Below are 12,921 nucleotides of genomic sequence, written 5' to 3'. Positions count from 1 at the left end.
AATTGTTAGATCTTGTTGGATAGACCCTTTAAGTAGGATATAGTGTCCTTCCTCATCTCTTATTACAGTCTCTGTTTTAAAATCTAGTTTGTCTGATATAAGGATTGCCACCCCAGCTTTCTTTTGGTGTCCATTAGCATGGTAAATGGTTTTCCACCCCCTCACTTTCAATCTGGGGGTGTCTTTGGGTCTAAAATGAGTCTCTTGCAGACAGCATATTGATGGGTCTTGTTTTTTAATCCAATTTGATAGCCTGTGTCTTTTGATTGGGGCATTTAGCCCATTTACATTCAGGGTAACTATTGAAAGGTATGAATTTAGTGCCATTGTATTACCTGTAAGGTGACTGTTAACTGTCTGTTGTCTCTGTTCGTTTCTGCTCTTTGCTGCTTTTAGGTTATCTCTTTGCTTAGAGGACCCCTCTCAATATTTCTTGCAGGGCTGGTTTCGTGTTTGCAAATTCCTTTAGTTTTTGTTTGTTCTGGAAGCTTTTTATCTCTCCTTCTATTTTCAATGACAGCCTAGCTGGATATAGTATTCTTGGCTGCATATTTTTCTCATTTAGTGCTCTGAAGATATCTTGCCAGTCCTTTCTGGCCTGCCAGGTCTCTGTGGATAGGTCTGTTGCCAATCTAATGTTTCTACCATTGTAGGTTACGTATCTCTTCTCCCGAGCTGCTTTCAGGATTTTCTCTTTGTCTCTGAGACTCGTAAGTTTTACTATTAGATGTCGGGGTGTTGACCTATTATTATTGATTTTGAGAGGGGTTCTCTGTGCCTCCTGGATTTTAATGCCTGTTTTCTTCCTCACATTAGGGAAGTTCTCTGCTATAATTTGCTCCAATATACCTTCTGCCCCTCTCTCTCTCTCTTCTTCTTCTGGGATCCCAATTATTCTAATGTTGTTTCGTCTTATCGTATCACTTATCTCTCGAATTCTGCCCTCGTGATCCTGTAGTTGTTTCTCTCTCTTTTTCTCAGCCTCTTTATTTTCCATCATTTGGTCTTCTATATCGCTGATTCTCTCTTCTGCCTCATTTACCCTAGCATTTAGTGCCCCTATTTTTGATTGCACCTCATCAATAGCCTTTTTGATTTCGATTTGATTAGATTTTAGTTCTTTTATTTCTCCAGAAAGGGTTTCTCTGATAACTTCCACACTTTTTTCAAGCCCGGCTAGTATCTTTAAAGTCATGATTCTGAACTCTAGGTCCGACATCGTACTAATGTCCGTATTGAGTAGGTCCCTGGCTGACGGTACTACCTCTTGTTCTTTTTGCTGAGGTGATTTCTTTTGTCTTGTCATTTTGTCCAGAGGAGAATAGATGAATGAGAGAACAAAATGCTAACAGGTTAACAACCTCCCCAGCAAATATACTGTATACAAATCAGAAAAGACCTGAAACCAGGGGAAAAGAAAGGGAAAGAAAGAAAAAAGAAAGAGAACAAGAAAAAAAAAAAAGAAAAAAAAAGATAAAAAAAAAAACAAAACAATACAAAAAAAGCAGAATATGATCAAATATGATCAGGCTAGTGCATAGATCAGTGCCACACACTAGATTTTGGGCGTATTTTGGTCTGTTAGAAAAAAGTGCCTCCTAAAATTTTAAAGGAAGAAAGACATATATGTACAAAATAAGGGTTGATACAATGAAGGGATGGAAGATGACTGTAAAGATGAAAATTATAAAAGATTTTATAAAGGGACTTGGTAAGATAAGTTGTTTGAAAAAAGAAAGAAGATTTAAGAAAAAAAAAAGGAAAAAGGGAGAGAATGTGATCAGGCAAGAGACTAGAACAAAGCCATACACTAGTGATTTAGGGTATATTTTGATCTGTTAGAAGAAACTGTACCTCAAAATTTTAAAGAGAGAACAACTTATATATATATGCCAAAAATAAGGGTAACTACTATGAAGGGATAAAATATGACTCTAAAAATGAAAAATAAATTTTTTTTTTTTTAAAAAGGGATTGATAAGATGTTGGTTGAAAAAGGGAAAAAGAAAAATAAAAAAAAACAGTCAACAAAAATTAACTTTGATGAAATAATGAATCATGGTTAAAAAAAAAAAAAAAGCCATGAATCTATGTGCAGTGTTCCCCTAGCGCTGGAGTTCTCCCATTCTCCTTGATCCATCAACTTGGTCTCGGCTTGCTGGCTGTTTGTGCTGATCTTCTGGGGGAGGGGCCTGTTGCTGTGGTTTCCAAATGTCTTTGCCGGAGGCGGAATTGCCCCGCCCTTGTCGGTCCGGGCTAAGCAAGCTGCTCGGGTTTGCTCTCAGGAGCTTTTGTTCCCTGCAAGCTCTTGGTACAGCTTTGGAGGACCAGGGCAGAAATGGTGGCCTCCCAATCTCCACCTGGAGGAGCTGAGAACTCGGGGCCCCGCTCCTCAGTGTGCCCCCAGAGAAAAGCAGTCACTTCCGTGTCCCCGGTCTCCGGCCGCACTCGGTGCTCACCCGGCCTGTGATTGAGCATTGCTATCTCTGGCACCCGACCCCGCACGGAGTCTCCAAACCCAGCAGATCCCTGCAGTGCGTTCCCGCACCGCTCCTCCCCGGGAAGGAAGGGGAGTCTCCCCGGATCTGCTGCTTGTTGGGTCCCTGCTGGGGGAGCCGTGCCCCGACTGGGCCGCAGATCAGTTTATGGCAACCCCGAGCTGAGAGCCCGCGACTCTGCTCTGTCTCTGCAGCCGGCTTCCCTGCTCTGATACCTGGGAGCTCTGCCGCACTCAGGCACCCCCGGTCTCTCTGTGACCCCAAGGGTCCTGAGACCACACTGTCCCGCGAGGGTTCCATCCCCGCTTAGCCACTGGAGCGACGTCCCTCAGCGGAACCGACTTCTAAAAGGTCCGATTTTGTGCTCCGCAGCTCTATCACTTGCCAGAAGCGGCCGGCGGAGCCCCCTCCCCCGCCGTCTATCCTCCCGAATATCGCCTCGGATTCACTTCTCCGCACGCCCTACCTTCCAGTAAGTGGTCGCTTCTCTGTTCAGAGAGTTGTTGCTACTCTCCTGTTCGATCTCCTGTTGAGTTCGTAGGTGTTCAGAATGTTTTGATCCCTATTCAGCTGAATTCCTGAGACCAGATGAAATCTAGGTCTCCTACTCCTCCGCCATCTTGCTCCGCCCCCCTCTACCCCTATATATTTTAAAGGGGATTTAGTTAGAGACTTTTCAGAGAGGAAAAGGAAACGGAAATCTATTGTATCCAACAAGGAAATCTATTGTAAATATCTACACCCCCAACATGGGAGCAGCCAACTACATAAGCCAACTGTTAGCCAAAATAAATAATCATATTGATAATAATATATTAACAGTAGGAGACCTCAACACTCCACTCTCAGCAATGGACAGATCATCTAAGCAGAAGATCAACAAAGAAACAAGAGTTTTGAATGACACATTGGCCAGATAGACTTTGTAGATATATACAGAACATTCCACCCTAAAACAACAGAATACTCATTCTTTTCAAGGGCACATGGAACTTTCTCCAGAGTAGACCACATACTGGGTCACAAATCTGGTCTAAACTTATGCCAAAAGATTGAGATTATTCCCTGCATGTTATCAGACCACAATGCTTTGAAACTGGAACTCAATCACAAGAAAAAATTTGGGAGGAATTCAAACACTTGGAAGTTAAAAGAGCATCCTGATAAAGAATGATTGGGTCAGCCAGGAAATTAAAGAAGAACTTAAACAATTCATGGGAACTAATGAGAATGAAAACATTTCAGTCCAAAACCTATGGGATACAGCATAGGTGGTCCTAAGGGGGAAATACATGGCTATCCAAGCCTTTCTCAAAAAAGTAGGAAAATCCCAAATGCACAAGTTAACCTTACACCTTAAGGAGCTGGAGAAAGAACAGCAAATAAAACCTAAACCAAGCAGGAGAAGAGAAATAATAAATATTAGAGCAGAGATCAATGAAATAGAAACCAGAAAAACAGTAGAACAGATCAACAAAACTAGAAGCTGGTTCTTTGAAAGAATTAATAAGATCAATAAACCTCTGGCTAGACTCATCCAAAAGAAAAGAGAAAGGACCCAAATTAATAAAATCATGAATGAAAGGGGAGAGATCACAACTAACACCAAGGAAATAGAAACAATTATTAGAAATTTTTACCAGAAATTACATGCCAACAAATTAAGCAACTGGAAGAAATGGATGCCTTCCTGAAACCTATAAACTACCAAGACTGAAACAGGAAGACACAGACAATCTGGATAGACCAATAATCAGTAATGAAATTGAAGCAGTAATCAAAAACCTCCCAAAAAACAAGAGTCCAGGGCCAGATGGATTCCCTGGGAAATTCTACCAAACATTTCAAGAAGAAAGAATACCTATTCTACTGAAGCTGTTTCAAAAAATAGAAACAGAAGGAAAACTTCCAAACTCATTCTACGAGGCCAGCATTACCCTGATCGCAAAACCAGGAAAAGATGCAATCATAAAGGAGAATTACAGACCAATATCCCTGATGAACATGGATGCCAAATTCTCAACAAGATTCTAGTCAATTGGATCCAACAGAACATTAAAAGGATTATCCATCATGATCAGGTGGGATTTATTCCTGGGATGCAAGGGTAGTTCAATATTCGCATATCAATCAATGTGATACAGCACATTAAGAAAAGAAAAGACAAGAACCATATGATCTTCTCAATTGATGCAGAAAAAGCAGTTGACAAAATGCAGCAACCTCTCCTGATTAAAACTCTTCATAGTGTAGGGATAGAGGGAGCATTCCTCAATATCATAAAAACCATCTATGAAAAGCCCACAGTGAATATCATTCTCAATGGGGAAAAGCTGAGAGCTTTTCCCTTAAGGTCAGGAATGTGACAGGGATGCCCACTCTCACCAGTATTGTTCAACATAGTACTAGAAGTCCTAGCAACAACAATCAGACAACAAAAAGAAATAAAAGGCATTCAAATTGGCAAAGAAGAGGTCAAACTCTCTCTCTTCGCAGATGGCATGATACTTTACGTGGAAAATCCAAAAGACTCCACCTCTAAATTACTAGAACTCATACAGCAATTCAGCAATGTGGCAGAATATAAAATGAATGCACAGAAATTAGTTGCTTTTCTATACACTAACAATGTAACTGTAGAAAGAGAAATTAAGGGATCGATTCCATTTACAATAGCACCAAAACCACAGGATACCTAGGAATAAAACTTCTCTTTCAACAGAAGACATTTGGACATCTTGAAACACATCATTTAGGCTTTGTGGCCTAATATACATATAGTTACATATACATTGCACATTCTTAGTTATATCAACTTATTTCAATCTCAATATAGTTTATATTTTATTTTTTCTTTATAGAGTAATCCCAAATTCTTTTTTAAAATGAAATATAAACCATTTTTTATTATTGAAGTATAATTGATATACAATATCATTAGTTTCAGTGTACAACATAGTCATTTGATATTTATACCAAGTTCTTTTTAAAGTGAAGAGACATTTTCTTTTCAAAAACTCTGATTTGTTGCTAAAATTAACTATAGTTCAAAATTAGCTAATGAATGTGATTAGTCTTTGCAACTTAACAAATATAACAAACATGACAAACTAAAAAACTCACTTCTGATTTAAAGTATAGTCTCAGTGACCTTCTATAGCAAAAATTACATTTTGAAAGAAATGGATATAACTTAAGGAAAACTGTACACTTAAGGAAAACTGTACTTTTTATCACATTTGCTATCTAGTTTGGGTCTATTCTTTTTGGAGATAGGCATCTAACTGTTCAATTTGATTAAATAAAAAACAATAGCATATAACTGTTATACATTTCTCTAGGCTGGTATTAAATACTGTGAAGTATGCAAAGATGAATGAGACATTATATTACCTCTGCCCTCATAGTCCTACATCATATTTGCCTTCAAGAACCTTCACTTTCTTTTTCTGGCCGAAACCTGTAGCTACAATTAAAGTTGGAGCTTAACAAAATTATAGGATAGATGAAGTTTGGATATTTTCCAAATGCCCTCTAACTTTCTGTTCTTTCCTTGATTGGGCCATTTATAGCTCATCAATAGGGTGAACTAAAGTGAGGCTATAAATCTGGCTTTCTCTAGACCAGAAGTTGGCAAATGTTTTTGTTGAAAGGCCAAATAGATATATATTTTACATTCTGTTAGTCCTATGGTCTCAGTTCCAATTACTCAGTCCTGATGTAGTGCAAAAGGAGCATACACAATAGGTAAACAAGTGCATGTGGCTGTAAACAAAACAAAGTAAAACAATACTTGTTAAATTTTTAAAAATTTGAATATAGTAACACAATGTTATATTAGTTTCAGGTGTACAACATCATGATTCCACAAGTTCATGCATTATGCTATGCTCACCACAAGTGTGGCTACCATTGATCACCATACAACGCTATTACAATATGACTGGCTATATTCCATATGCTGTGTCTTTTATTTCTGTGACTTATCTAGTCCTTAAATGGAGCCTGTATCTCCTACTCCCTTTCACACATTTTGTGCATTTCTCCACTTCCCTCCCCATTGGAGATCATCAGTTTGTTCTTTGTGTTTATAGTCCTAATTCTGCTTTTTGTTTGTTTATTCATTTATTTGTTTTGTTTTATTTTGTTTTGTTTTTAGATCCCACCTATGAGTGAAATCATATGGTATTCATTTATCTCAGTCTGACTTATTTCACTTAGCATAAAATCCCCAAGATCCATCCATTTTGTTCCAAATGGCATAATCGCATCTTTTTTTTTTTTTTTTATGGCTGTGTAACATTCCATTTTATATATATAACCACATCTTCCTTACCTGTATTTATAAAAATTGGTGGTGGGCTAGATTTAGCTCATAGGTGGTAGTTTGGTAACTCCCTGCTATAGACCGTTGCTGTTCAGTAAGGTAGCCTTTAGACACATGGTTTTTTATATTTAAGTTAAATATAATCAGATAACATTAAGTATTCAGTTCCTCAGTCATACTAGCCATATTTCAAGTGCTCAATAGTCACATGGGGGTAATGAGTTCCATACTGGGCAGTGCATTAGAACATTTCCATCACCACAGAACCTTCTGTTGGACAAATCTATGGTCTAGACAAACTTAGTTGGGATCACTAAGCAGTCTCTAATGCTATGCACTGAATTCTTAAACTAATCCTCACCTCAGCAGAAGATATTACCCACAGCCTTGGTGGACAATAGTGTAGGGCCTTGAGTTAAAATTGCTGCCATTAACACAGTATTTAAGGAATGAAATCTATTGCCTTGGAATAATATATATATATATATATATATGTATATATATATATATATATATATATACACACACACACACATATATATATATATATTTTTACACCTCACCTTATGTGCCTGAGTGTTTGCCTTAGTTCTTAAGCCAATATGAAGGTCTTAATGGCAGCAAAATCTTTTCAGCGTGGTTGGTCAGACATTATTTTGAGTTCTTCTAATTTTTTTTTCAGAGACTAGACCATGCATGCCATACCCCTAATTACTGTTAAAGACCCTGATTCACAGTGATATTTGCTTGAATTAAAATATTACTGCATCCCTGTTTTTGACTGCCATTAATCATCCCCTGGAATGGACTCCTTTTGCACTGATTTTGGCCAAAACCATGTCAGAGTAATGAAACTTCTTTCTGGTTCCAAAAAACATGCCAGAATTTAGACATCTAAATGAATGCTGCCCATGCCAAAATCTTCAGCGTGGCAGCTTTGCATTAATTCCAATGATGCTGCCATTACTTTAAGCATTTTGAAATTAGTCTGTGAAAATTGTCTACACAGCTTGAACGACTTAGGTTTTAGAAAGTATTTATAGAGTATTTGCCACGTGCGTAACTAAGATATCGCATAGGATGTTCAGACATGAGAAAGAAGCACTATCTATCCTTAACGAGCTTGTAGAATAGGGCTAATACGCACATATTACCAAAATTGTCTGCAGTGGAGGCAGTAAATTTTGGTAATAGTAAAAAAGTAATTCAAAGTTATCTGTTGGATGGGAATAAGACAAGCTATAACATATACTTTGGTATTAAAAGACCACTGACTTACAGGTATAGGCATTCCAGGTAACCACCTTGAAAACCATATCTAATTTACATGTATAACCTTTACATATTTGTTTTAAAACATTTGATTGTTTTATAATTTTGAATACGTGAATACTGGCTCTAATATAGAAAACAGAAAAAAATCACCTTTATACTCCTCCCTGAATATTTATGTATCTGTCAACTTAACTATTGCTTTTAAAAATTATCTTTGATAAGTCACAAACTAGAAGATTTTTTTTAAAGGTTAAATTGTTTAATCAGATTAAACAAGGAAAGAGAGTATACACGCACACATACTGAAGTGGAGAGAGACAGACTGACGGACAGAGAGACAGTTAACAAGGGAATGAATGGCTTTGGGTGCTTCCCAAAATGCTCATTTATTTGCCCTGTTGCAAACAAATTAAAATGAACCATTTTAAAAATAGCTATTTATGGCCTTCATGCATGGTGTTAAGCAGAATTTATTTATGTTCTCTGAAAAATCTATTGTGTGCAATGGTATTTCATATATATGCAATGATATTTCTAAAAAACTAATTTAATCTCCACTTAAAAGTGTAAAAAAATGAGAAAGGCATATGCTCAGTTATAAAGAACAATGCCATGATTTAGAAAGAAAAAAAAAGTAGGCTATGATAGGATGAAATGTCCCACTTGGGCACCCATATTTCATACTTAATTAGAGTTTGGTTTTGACTATATAACTACTTTAATATTATATTTTACACAACATTGAAGCATAGATGACTATTAAAGTGCTAATGTTTCTAAATATCCTTCTATATTTATAAGCAAAAGGTAAGCATTGGAATAAAACATGGCAAAGCATATGAATAAGCATGTTAGAAAGAGAAACAAATAACACCAAAACTAAATACAGAGGCTTAAACTACTAAACATCACAAAAAGGAAGATGAAAATATTAGGCCACCATTTTTGTTGTTCATTGGATGTTTGATAATATTCAGTATTGGTGAGTGTGTGGTAATATCAGCACTCTCACACAGATATTGCCCAACTACACTTGTACTTGTTTGAAACCAGGAAAGGCATATATGAATAGTCATGTTTATCTTTACAATTTCCATTCTCCATTCTTCTCCTTCCAAGTACCCAGCTATGTGAGTGGGAAAGAGTCCCAGTTAAATTTCTAGTTACATGATACTTTTAAGAACACTAACTGCCTTTCTTTTGGGATCTACACAAGTCCCATTTACTTTATTACTTAAATTCCGATGATTGTAGTGCTTCTATCTGGTTGTGCGGAATCTCAGATTCTTAGGCAACACCCTTCCACCAGCTTTCAGAAGAGAGTAATCTGGTAATGTTTATTTAACTTAAAAAAATGCCTATGTTTGGGGCACCTGGGTGGCTCAGTTGGTTGAACTCATGGCTTTTGGCCTGGGTCATAATCTTGGGGTTGTGGGATTGAGCCCCACAGTCAAGCCCCCTCTAGGGTTCCACGCTCAGCAGCATGTCATCTACTCTGCCTCTCCTTTCTGCCCCTCCCCCAGTTCCTGCACTCTCTCTCTCTCTAAAATAAATAAAAAGATCTTAAAAAAAAAGAAAATGCCTATGTTTGGATTCACCTAAATATTAAATAGAAGTGGGAAGCTGTGGGATTATTTGTTTTGGTTACACTTCTTTACTTACTTGAATTATTGTAATGTTCTTGAATAAGTAATTAACATAAAAATGAATAAACAATGACAAGAAAAGTGACTAATTTAAATTCTATTAATTGTAAGTTAAATTAGACACCTTTCCTTAATTAAGATTGGCCATGATACAGCCTAATAATGCTTCACTTCCTGTTATCACAACCACATAAAGGCAATAGTGAATATTTGTGGTATTTTGCTTTGAACTTAAAGTTATGGTCAGTACAGTATGGGCAATATTTTGGTATTAAAGTATGACAATGATTCAATTATGGGATTTTATTACCAGGACTCATAATTAGTAGTAAATACACCAAATTTTCTTCTCTTTCTTTCTTTCTTTCTTTCTTTCTTTCTTTCTTTCTTTCTTTCTTTCTTTCTTCTTTTTTTTAGAAAATAAACTTTAGAGATTATAAAAAAGCCAACCAATTAATAGAGCTTTGGTTCTTGATATACAATGCTTTGGATAATTGCCCACTCACTCTCCAAAAACCTCCCCCTTTTGATTTTCTTTAAATTCTTTTGATTAATTGAGAAAAAAACCTCAATGGGTATATTCAGGGCTCATAGCCCTGATTGCTAATAGCAGTTGTTAACTGGTTGCAGCTAAAACCTGAATCTTATGAATCCTAGTTCCTGAATCAGAATTCCTATAAAGGGTCACATAAAATTTAGAGCAAACATAAAATGCATGAGACAACAATAAACTCTTATTAGTTATATTATTTGATTGAAATAGTTGCTGTTAAGGCAAAAAAAGGAAAAGAGAAAACTTACCCATAGCATGTGCTTATTTGTTGATTTGGAATATAAGTTGATTTTACTTAATTTTTTTAGGGGTATTGATAATTTTAATTTAAAAAGTATTTTTAAGATGACTTTCCAAATAATATAACTTTAACTGCCTAAATCTTATTAAATAGGTTTCATTTAAAATGATCCAGTTGGCACACTATTTGGTTAAAACATAAATATTAAAGGAGCCTGGGTGGCTCAGTCAATTGAGCACCCAACTCTTGATTTCAGCTCAGGTAATGATCTCAGGACCATGGGATTGAGCCCTGCATGGGGCTTCATGCTGACTCAGAGGGAGTCTGCTTGTCCCTCTCCCTCTGCTCCTCCCCCGTGCTCTCTCTTTCTCTCAAATAAGTAAACAAAATCTTTAAAAAATAAAAAATATTTAAAAACTCATATATATCAATTCTCACAGTATTGTGCTTCATCTTTGTCAAACAAACAAGGGCAGAAGACAATCGAGGCACATACCAAGCTGGAATAGTATTTACAATGTTTCCTCGGGAAATTTATGGAGAAAAAAGCAGTAGCTGCTGCATGGTTACCTCATTACCCTTTATATTTGGGGGCAGTGCCTAGAGATTTAAAGGGTCCATGCAGAAGACTTCAGGAGAGGAACTCTAGTTTTTTTGCTAAAGATCTTTAGGCTGCATCGCTGGGGGAGGAAGCCGTGGCTCTTAAGCTGGCATGGTCAGAGATTAAGGTCCAAGCTTCATGTTTACAGGATAAACCAGAGGCTTTGAGGGATGACCCCTACTTCAACATTTTACCAATATTGATCGCCTCGACATTTAACTGTAGCTGGTTTCCTTGGAGTTTTGCAAGAGGACACTCTTCTTTCTGCAAGGCCACTTTGCTGAGGATTTTTCTTGGAAAAGTGAATACTCCTATCATGTGCTAATAGGAACTTTTAGGTATTGTCAACCCTTAGTTACAATAAAAAACTGATTTCAACAGCATGGAGGGTCTGCCACTATCAGAGTTCCCAGAAAAATTACCAATGAGCAAAATACATCCTTGATTTTTTGGTCTTTCCTTCACCACATTCTATCCCCAGGTCTCTTTTCTCAGCCTTGATGGGCATTCAATGCCTATATAGATAGTTCTATCCTTAACTTGTTCCACAGGGCAGATGATATCCATCCATAGCCCATTTCCACCCCTAAATAAAATTCCTATTCTTTATATGTAATTCCTCAAGAAATAGGTATGTGCCAGGAACTCTCTCCGATACCAGGGAGACAAAGATAATTAAGACATAGACTTTTCCTTTAAAGAGCTTATACACTTGGGGAGAAACATACATGGTTACAGAAGACCAGTTTTAGGCAATCTGATCTTTGAAGATACTCAAATAATTCACATTAGGATATAAATCAGTCTCATACATCAATTATCTAGGGTATTTATAGGTTGAGAAAGTCTGTTAAGTCAAATTAATTATTGTCAAATAAAAAAATAGATATTAAAATTTTAGAGTAATATTTTTAAATAGTGCAATGTAATTCTGTTATTTTTTCATAAACCATTTCCCAGTCATACTAATTTGAAGCCTCAAAGACCAATTATTCATGTACCCAAAAAATGAATGGGCAAGAAGCAAAGTGTCTTGATTTAAAGGCCAGAAAGTTAAACACATTAAAATATCTAGACCACAGACAGCTTTTTACACTGATTACAGATGATATAATTCATAGGGTAAAGTAGTGTCCTCTTCAATAGAGATTCTTAAGTAACTTTTCATACAGAAATTGCTTTAAATAAACAATTGATTCCAACCAGAAGAGGATTATATGAATAATTATATTTGTTTTTAGGACTCCCATTCCATATTCTGCTCTCCATCTAAACATCCCATCTAGTAACATGAGCTAGGTAAGTAGAAAAGAATCCTCCTTCAACTTTTTAGTTACATGGTACTCTTAAGGAAAACTGATGCTTATTTTGGGGTACTCTGAACAATCCCATTTAAATTCCAGTGACTTTAGTGCTTTTATCAGTTTAGGCAGGATTAGAACCCCTGGGAAATACCTTTGATTCCTTCCCAATATTTCAGAGTGCCTCTGGGGTCTCACAAAGGAGTCAGCCACATCCCTGCTGCATATTGCTTTGTCTGCTGGCTTCCCCTCCCTTCCACTGAGTCATTTGGCTTCCAGTGAGGTTCTTCAGGAATACCTTCAGGCGTTGCCAATGCCACACACTAGAGGAGTTCTCACAATGTCAACATGGTGCTGTTTTCTACAATAAAGTAGGAAAAATGCTCGATAACCTCTAATCTGGACACATTTTATCACATAGGGACAAAAGATGAACATTTTTTGAAAGGGGATGCGATGGGTTTTTTTTGTCATAGGGA

The sequence above is a fragment of the Eumetopias jubatus genome, unplaced genomic scaffold (assembly GCF_037043125.1).
Source record: "Eumetopias jubatus isolate StellerSeaLion01/CBP00866 unplaced genomic scaffold, mEumJub1_p1.0 scaffold_2, whole genome shotgun sequence".
NCBI lineage: Eukaryota > Metazoa > Chordata > Mammalia > Carnivora > Otariidae > Eumetopias > Eumetopias jubatus.
The sequence above is the reverse complement of the archived record's forward strand: the minus strand, read 5'-3'. Positions refer to the sequence as shown.